Here is a 9,191-nt window from a genome sequence, read left to right on the forward strand (position 1 = left end):
CAAAAGATGTGTTCAAAGGATATGAACAAATAGCTTTCAAAAGATTTGCAAGCAATCAGCAGCCATATGAAAAAAATAAGTAACAATAATAAGAAAAATGATGATGCAGTGGATAGAGAACTGGGCCTGAAGTCAGGGAGACCTGAGTTCAAATCCAGCCTCAGACTGGATTTGGCTTACTAACTGTGTGACCTAGGGAAGTCATTTAATCTCTGTCTCAGTTTCCTTATCTGTAAAATGGGGAAAATAATAGTACCTACCTCTCAAGGTGTTATGAGGATCAAATGAGATAATAATTGTAAAGTACTTAGCATAGTGCCTGGCAAATAGTGGACACTCCGTAAATGTTAGCTATTATTATTATTAAGTGCAAAATGAAAACAATTATGAGATTTCATTTCAGTCCACACAAACTGGTAAAGATTATAAGTCTAAGTAGTCAATATTAGAGGAGTTTTAGGGAGACTGACTCGCTAAAACACTGTTAATAAGCTGTGAATTTTTCCAACCATTCTAAAAATCAATATAGTATTGGTCAATAAAAGTCACTAAACTGTTCATAATCTTTAGCTAGCAATCCTGTTATTGGGAATATGCTCCAAAGAAACCAAAGATACAGGGAAAGACCTCATATACACCTAATATAGTCATAGGAGTGCTTTTTCTGGTAACAAAAAATTGGAAACAAAGTAGGTGCTCATCAGTAGAGATATGGCTGAATAAATTGTGGTATATAAATGTATTGGAATATTTTTGAACCAGCAGAAATGAATATAAGAAAATCAAACAAGCAAGAAAACATCTATATGAACTGACATAGAATAAAGTAGTCATAGCTAGAGAAACAATATAAACAATAATTACAATGATATGCATAAAAACAACACTGAAAGGCAGCTGAATTTTAACAACCAATCTTAGTTCCAGATAATAATTGTTGAAATACATTACCTGCCTCCCAATGAAGAGGTCTTGACTATAGAGTGGAAATATTGCATGTGCTTTAAGATTAGTAGTTTTAGTTATGGTTAGTATGTTTTCCTTAACCATTTTAATCTATGTTCGGAGGGAGCAATCTATGGCAGGGGGCAGAGGGAGGATCTTGTAAAAGGACCGTAATGAAAATACAAAAGACATCAGTAAAACTTTTTAAAAAAATGCTTTTGACAAATCTTTTTCATCTATTAGTTGCTTCATTCTAATTCCATCCTTAAAGGTTTTGAGGATGATCTAGATTAATTGGTATTCGTGCCAAGTTTTTTATAAATTCATTTCCCTATCCACAATTTCTCACTATTTTATGAGGTGATATTGCTCAAAATCTGCCATCTTCCTATGTAAATATAGCTTATAGCCTATAACTTTATAACACAACCTCTCCTAAAAATAAAAGACAAAAACCTCTGAGTTCACATGGACAAGATCTGATCCTGGGGACCTGACCCAAGAAGTCATTTTCTCTTTGATTTATAGCCTTCATCTTCAGTTTGTTATTGTTTAGTTGTGTTTTAGTCATGTCCAACTTTTCATGACCCTATTTGGGTTCTCTTGGCAAAGTTACTGGAGTGTTTTGCCATTTCTTTCTCTAGCTCATTTTACAGATGAAGAGACTGGGTTAAGTGACTTGCTGCGGGTCAGAAAGCTAGTAAGTATCTGAGACTAGATTTGAACTCAGGAAGATGAGTCTTCGTGACAGCAGGCCCAGTGCTCTGTCCACTGTGCCACCTAGCTGCCCTGCCTTCACCTGTAGTTACTCCAGGAAAATCTTCAAGTATAGTTTAGATATAGCTCATGTCTAGTTTCAAATGTAGGTAAAAGTATCACCAGCTCCTGTACAAGCACTTAATATAATAAATTCAAATTGGGTGATGCCTTTATTTCACTTCACATTAAGTACTTGATACTCAAGAATACTCAAAATATTCACAGGAACTGATCAACATAACACATAAAGGGAGAACAAGCATTTATTAAGCAACTACTATGTGCCAGGTACTATGCTAAATATATTAGTTGATCTTCATAACAACACTGTTACCTAGGTGCTATTATGATCCTCATGTTATAGCTGAGAGAACTGAGGCAGGCAGCAAGTAAGTGCTTTGCCCAGGGTCACATAGCTAGGGAGTGTCTGAGGCTGGATTTAAATTCAAGCCTTCTTGACTCCAGGCCCAGCCCTCTATCCACTTTGCCACCTGGCTGCCTCAAATATCCATAAACTTCCCTCAAAAAGGAACTATGCTTATGGATGCCATAAGCACAAGCCTTCAATATCCTGGTGAACTCCTCTGTTTCCACAGAGACCAACATAGTCCCTCTCAAGTACCACCCTGCGGTTCAGACTTCTCTTGAAAAGTAAATCCATTTTGGGTGTTGCTGGGAAAGTAGTTTCCTTGAACTAGGACTGCATTGCCTAAATAACTCATTTTAATGGGGGAGAGGGGAGAGGATTGACTGGGAAAGGGGTTAAGGCTGATGCCCCTTTCTTCTCCTAGTCATAGGTTCCCTTCACCAATTCTCCAGCCTCATGGGCTATATGAACAATCTTCATCTTTTTTCCAAGAAACATGCTTTTCAAGAAATGGCCCTTTGGAAAGCCAGATCTCCAAACTCTTGAACTTGAAAACTCAAACTGGGATCACCTGCTAGATAACTCATAAGGCTGCCCAGTAAGTTTCCCTTTTCTGCTTATAGATCTAAATTCTGGGATCATTCTGCCTCAGACATTGAAATCCACCTCTTCTCTACGTAAAAGGTTGAGCTTAAGGAACTGGTCCATGAGCTCCCCTCTCAGTCTGAATGGGTATGTACATGTGCCCTTTTGCCATGTGCTTCTGAAGAAAATTTATCAGCTTTTGGACCAGGCAAGTCCACTCTTGGGATCTCTTCTCTCAGTATATGTGGGCAAGCTCAAGTAAATTTTCATGTGCCCGAAGGCAGCCACTGACAATTTTTTGAGGAAGAAAATCATGTATACATAGGCTCTGCCCCTTCTCCCTGTCAGAGCACTGTAGCAGGCACTAGAGAAGATGAAAATTTGAAATAAAAGAAGATCCTTACACTCATGGGGCTTATAGTCTGGTATGAGAATAAGATAACAATATAGATAGTTGTAATATGTAGTATTACATGGCAAACATATTAGAGGTTGTTGTTGTTTGTCCTTCATTCTCAAAGAGAATCAGGAAAGAGATGTCATGACTTCCAAGTGAATTGGATTTCAGTGAAGGAAGGCTGTGCAAAGATACTATCCTCACTCTCTCCTCTGGAGTCATCTGGTTCCAGTGGCAAGATATAGATCAGGATGACTGGAAATGGCCCAGGATACAGAAACGTATTAGAGTTAGAAAATAAAGTGCTATGTGAAATACGAGGGAGAAAGTTGTTACTGGCTGAGGGAATTAGGGAAGGCTTTGAGCAGGAGGTGGTAGTTGAGTTGGGGCTTTAAAGGAAGGGGAGGATTTCAGTAGGAGGTCATTCTAGGGATAGGGAAAAATGTGAGCAAAGGTATTGAGGCATAACAGTATGGGGTATATTGAGGGCGGGAGGAGTGATTCAGTTTGGCAGTACAACAGAGTGCACAGAAGGAAATAATGTATTGGAAAGATAAGATGGTGCTAGATTGTAGAAGCATTTGAATGCCAGGCAGAGAAGTCTGAATTTTAGTCAATAGGCAATTGGGCATGATTGAGTATTTTAAAGCAGAGAAGGAACATAACCAGAGCTATGCATACTAAAATCATTCATTTAGTGCTATGGAAATGGAGAGAAGAGACAATAGAGTTAGGAAGACTTAAAAGGAAGCTAATTCCCTAGTACAAGTACATGGTTATGGGGATCTGTGATAAGTTAGTAGCAGTGAGAATAGAGAGGAGGACATAGATACAGGAGATGTTGCAGAGATGGCAACAATGAGGACGTTGAATATTGTTCCAGAGAGAGCACCAGCTCTTGAGTTAGAGGATCTGGGTTCAAATTCCAATTCTGATGATTACAGTCTGGATTATTGCAAATAATGGATCTCTGAAGTAATTGTCATATTTGAGTTTGCACCACATATTTCCATTTCTCAGGCTCGGTGGGGACCTAGCTGAAGATCTGTGTGACCTTGGCCAAGGTGCTTAACCTCCTTGAACATCAGTTTCCCCATTTGTAAAATGAGGAGATTGGATTAGACATCCTCTGAGATCTCCTCCATGATCTAGTAGGAGTTGGATATGAGAGGTGAAACAGAAGGAAAATTCAGAGAAAATCCCAAGATTATGAACATGGGACATGGGGTAAATAGTTGCCCTTCAAATAAAGGGAAAATACATAAAAAGGAGGAGTAGGTTGGTGATGGTGGTAGAGAGCAAGATAACAAACTTAGATGAAAAAAGTTTTATTTATGCCATTTGTTTGTACTTTACAGTTATTCCTTTGTATAGTCCTTCTTTACATGTCCCTTTTCCCATAAGTCTTTTCTTGTAACAATAATAATAACAATATCACTTTAGCAAAACCAGTGAACATATTAGCCACATCAGGCAACAGGCAAACACATGGGCAACATTCTATACCTAGAGTTTTCCATCTCACCAACAAAAGGACAAAGCTGCATTTTAAGGATCATTTTTAAAGTTAAACTACAAATGATGATTCTGAATAACTCCTTAAAAACTAGAATTTTCCAGGGGGAAGAAGTTTGCCAGTGAAATTTGGTATAACAAGTTTAAAGTCAGAAATAAAAAAAAAGGGGGTAATGGAAATTATTATTTATTGGCCTTTCTAAAAGTATTCAGCTACAAAGAAAAAGAATGACAATTTCACTTAGCATTCAGCTGGCATAGATACCGTTCTAAAGAAATACTGAAAAAAAAATGTTCCAGTAATGTATATTAATTAGCACACCAGCTGCACAGTTAATTTTACAGCTGTAGTATTTAAACATAATGGATACTGGCACCATCACATATCATCTTTTTGTATTCAAATATGCTTAGTCATTCAAGGGATTTATGGCACAAAATGTTTTTCATCTGTAATTCTGCTCACTCAGTTCTTTTGAGGTCTCCAAATAAAGAACCAAGTTCTATATTTGATGTGTATAGTGATGTTTTAATATTATAATAACACAGTAACTAATAAACTTGTAAAATCATATAGTCAAGTATATCATTATCCCTATCTATATAAACTCATTTTTTCCTGAGAAGGAAAGGAAATATTTTTCCTTTTTAAGGGAGTGGGTTTGGTTTTTTTTAGGCCATTGGGGTTAAGTGACTTGCCCAGGGTCACACAGCTAGTACATAGTAGTCTTAATCCAGATTTGAACTCAGGTCCTCCTGATTTCAGGGCCGGTACTCTATCTACTGCACCATCTAGCTGCCCCAAGGGAGTGGATTTTTTAAAAAAAAACCTATCATTTATGTTTATAATCAGGAAGTATCTAGTTCAGTATTTATTATGTAATACAAGCTTGGTTACTGAGGACCAAATCTCTGGAGCATGTTGAACTTTGCCCTTCCTGGAGAGATATATAGATCATGTACAATATTGCCTACCTAGTTTCTATCCAGTGTGTGAAGGCTTGATGAGCTTTCTTCTGGACTTGAGTGACTGAGGGGCTGGTACTGTGGAGTAAAAGGGTTATCTAAGGATATGGAAGGACTGAGAGACTATTTATTAGAGAAATGAAAGTTAAAATAGGCCTGAGATTCTACCCCTGCACCCATCAGAGTAGCGAAGATGGCAAAAGGAAAAAAATGAATGTTGAAAGTGTTGTAGAAAAACAGACACATTGATTTTCTGTTGGTGTACTTGAGAATGGGTACAACCATTCTGGAAAGTGACTTGGAATTATACACAAACCTAGCCATACTGCTGCCAGGCTTATTGCCAAAAGAGATCAAAGGAAAAGCAAAAGGGCCTTCGTGTACAAAAATATTTATAGCAGCTCTTTTTTGAGGCAGCTAAAGGAAGAAGAGAAAGTCCAACAATTGAGGAATCAATGGATCACCAAGTTATAGTACATGAATGTGATGGAGTGATACTGGGTTGCAAGAAATGAGGAAACATGATTTCAGAAGGACATGGAAAGGCTTGTATGAACTGATGTAGGGTGAAGCGAGCAGAACCAGAAAAATAATTTATACTGTGACATCAATGTTATGAAAACAAACATTTTTGAGGACCTTTGTAATGAAGAATGAAACTAGCGGAACCATGAGAACAATTTATATTATAGCTAGCAATGGTAAAAACAAACAACTTTGAAAACTTAGAGATCTCTGATCAATACAATGACCGTTTATGACTCCAGAGGACTAACAATGAGACATATTATTCATTACAGAGGTGATGGATTTAAGGTATAGAAAGAGATGATCTATAGATAGACATACACATATATTTGCAGTACAGTCATTACGGGTATGTGTTCTGCTTGACTATGCATATTTTTACAAGAAATTTTCTTATTTCTTTTGCTTTATTTCTCCCAATGGGATGGGGTAGGAAGGAGAGAAAATAGATTTCTGTTAATTTTTTATAAAAGAGAATGGGTGGGTACTGCTACAAATGTGAAATATTACCTTCACTTTCAGACAAGGTCACTGCATTATTAGTTTTACTTAAATGTTTACTTTGTTACAAGAGAGCTTTCACAAAGCAGAAGTAATCTACAAATGTTTGGAATGTCAAAATAAAACTGAAAATGTAAAAGTGAAGAACAAAAAAGAAGAATGCTGTGAAATATGGGGTAGAGTGAGAGACAAAGCCTAACTTATATAGTCAGTCTTCAACTTTCTTGGGGGTAATGTTCCTAAAAAAAATATTGCAAAAGCAAAAAAAGTGAATGTTAATACATTTAACCTATGGGAAATAGATTAGGTACCACCCAAAACTGTAATCTTTCTCTAGTGATTACTGAAAATACACTTTCCTGTATATAATTTTTATAACAAAACATTAATTCTGATAATATGCACTTTCCCTAACACAGTAGCCATGAAATAACCCACAAAATATAGTACACAAAATAAAACTGGTAACATGCAAAGCATTTTTTCTTTCAAGTGATACCCTAGAATTCTGTGAGCTTTTGTGCTAATATCTCACTAAAAAAAAACTGATTTCAGACAATATTCAGTTTTCATAATACATGTAATCTATAGTACCATAAATATCATACTGCAAATAAAATTCTTTTTTTTTTCGTTTTTTGGTGAGGCAATTGGAGTTAAGTGACTTGCCCAGGGTCACATAGCTAGTAGGTGTCAAATATCTGAGGCCGCATTTGAACTGGGGTCCTCCTGATTCCAAGGCTGGAGCTCTATCCACTGTGCCACCTAGCTACACCTTAAAATTCTTAAAACTAAAAATTAAATGTTTAACCCGAATCCTACCTTCCACTATATCAGGTGGTGTGAGAATGTTGTATGTATACTATACTGCTGTAAATCTCCCTACTTTGGCTACCCTCTGAAAATCATTGAAGAGGTTGCTGGGACTTTAGTCCATGTTGTCAGAAGACACCACCTCCAACACTCTGTCCCTTATTGGTTGGAAATCATGAAAGATGCACCAGCCTGAAATAATCTATCAGTGACTTCTTTGTTTGTTTTTTTGCTTTTTGGTGAGGCAGTTGGGGTTAAGTGACTTGCCCAAGGTCACACAGCTAGTAAGTGTTAAGTGTCTGAGGCTGGATTTGAACTCAGGTCCTCCTGACTCCAAGGCCAGAGCTCTCTTCACTGCGCCACCTAGCTGCCCCTATCAGCCACTATTTAAGATCCTTAAGGGTCTCAGGAGTATGGGAGAGTAGCAGAAATGAGTTGATGTTTAACCCTGAGGCTATGCTAGATGATGAGAGTGTCTCTGGTCAGCTGGTTGATTAGGCTAACAGAGGCTGCAGATATTCTGGCACAAAGTTTATCTAGGACCTTTATTTTCTCACTAAGCTACATCACTGATTTTGCATGCTTAGACTTAGAGCCCAAAGGACTTTGAGGGAATAGTTGCAACACAAAACTTGAATTTTTAAAGGCAAACAATGAAAATATGCAAGGAATGTATTGGGACTTCTTTACGAGGTTAGGGTGAACAAAACTAGCTAGATACCAGCAGTTCCACAAACTTGCCTGCATTAAGCCTCTCACTTTTTCCTCTACTACACATAGCTGCAAATGTGCATGCTTGCCACTGGAAAAGTGAAAATGAGATTTCTAATAAAACCACGTGAATCTTTGAAGTCACAAAAGTTAAACCCATGAATGTTGAGGATTAACTATGTCTCCACTCCAGAAATGGTTTCAGAAATGCATGGCCCCTGTGTGGGTTTTTGTGTGCGTGTGCGTGTGCGTTTGCATGTGCGTGCGTGTGTGTGTGTGTGTGTGTGTGTGTGTGTGTGTGTGTGTGTGTGTATTCTTTCCTTGAGTATCTAGAGCACAAATTGACCAGGTTCTGACTTTGTGAGCTATGGAAAGTTAGAAGAGCCATGAGGGGTCTTCCTTTCAGCAACTGAAGCTGGTAGTAGCGGAAGAGCCAGCATAGCAGCTAGACCATTAATGGATTGACCCATCAGGTTACACACCACAACTTATAAGGATCCAGTCCAGCTGAGCTAGGGGAGCAACCAGTCCATTGTTGATGCAACACCCTGCAGCAAAATTGGTAAGTCTCCTGTGAAAAGGAGTAAAGGACTCAAGGACAAGACTCAAAAGCTCCCCCTCATGTGTTGTAACTACTTTAATCTGGAGCTCACTCTTCTTAGGGATCTTGTCTCTGTAAGAGGATAGAGGGGATTGTAAGAGGATAGAGGATTGTATCCTATAAGAGGATAGAGGATAGGGAGATTGTTTTGTAGCTATTCATATTACACCTCAGTACAATCCTTTTTGTAAAAGCTAATTGATGTAACCTGGTTGATCGATAATGGGAGTATATTTGGAGGCTTGTGAATGACAGTATTAAAAACTCCAATGGTTCAAGGTTAACCCTAGAGCCCTGAGAGGAGTAGTAGTCATTGTACTCTGGGAATGTAACCTGCTAGTTCAATGCAGGATAGGAGAGAAAGTAAGCCCAGTGGACATGCAACATACAAAACTGTGTTGCAAGGAAACAGTGGGATCCATGAAGCAATAGAGAAGTTCTCCAAAGAAAGAGCGATCTTTCTGCATGAGGTCTGCAATATTTGTGCCTCAACTGATGCAGAG

This window comes from Phascolarctos cinereus, unplaced genomic scaffold (genome assembly GCF_003287225.1).
Source record: "Phascolarctos cinereus isolate Bilbo 61053 unplaced genomic scaffold, phaCin_HiC Scaffold_726;HRSCAF=1367, whole genome shotgun sequence".
Taxonomy (NCBI): Eukaryota; Metazoa; Chordata; class Mammalia; order Diprotodontia; family Phascolarctidae; genus Phascolarctos; species Phascolarctos cinereus.